Source organism: Trachymyrmex cornetzi, unplaced genomic scaffold (genome assembly GCF_001594075.2).
Source record: "Trachymyrmex cornetzi isolate Tcor2-1 unplaced genomic scaffold, Tcor1.1 scaffold840, whole genome shotgun sequence".
Taxonomy (NCBI): domain Eukaryota; kingdom Metazoa; phylum Arthropoda; class Insecta; order Hymenoptera; family Formicidae; genus Trachymyrmex; species Trachymyrmex cornetzi.
The window spans coordinates 448,023-448,266 of NW_017300181.1; positions in this window are offsets into that span (position 1 = coordinate 448,023).

Below are 244 nucleotides of genomic sequence, written 5' to 3' on the forward strand. Positions count from 1 at the left end.
TGTGCCTATTGCCTGTGTCTATTGTGTTTCCAACTTAACAGAATTGGCATCTCTGCTGTCAAGTGTCAACAGAGCCGAAATTCCGTGTAGCAGTAGTTGCGCGGTCTTGCGATAGATGGTGCTGGCATATGTTAGATATGAACAGATGTATGCGTTTGAGTAAGACAGAATGATATAATAATGGGTGCTTTCCAGCAAGGGACACAGTCAGACACAGTGTAACACAGTGAATCATACATCCTTG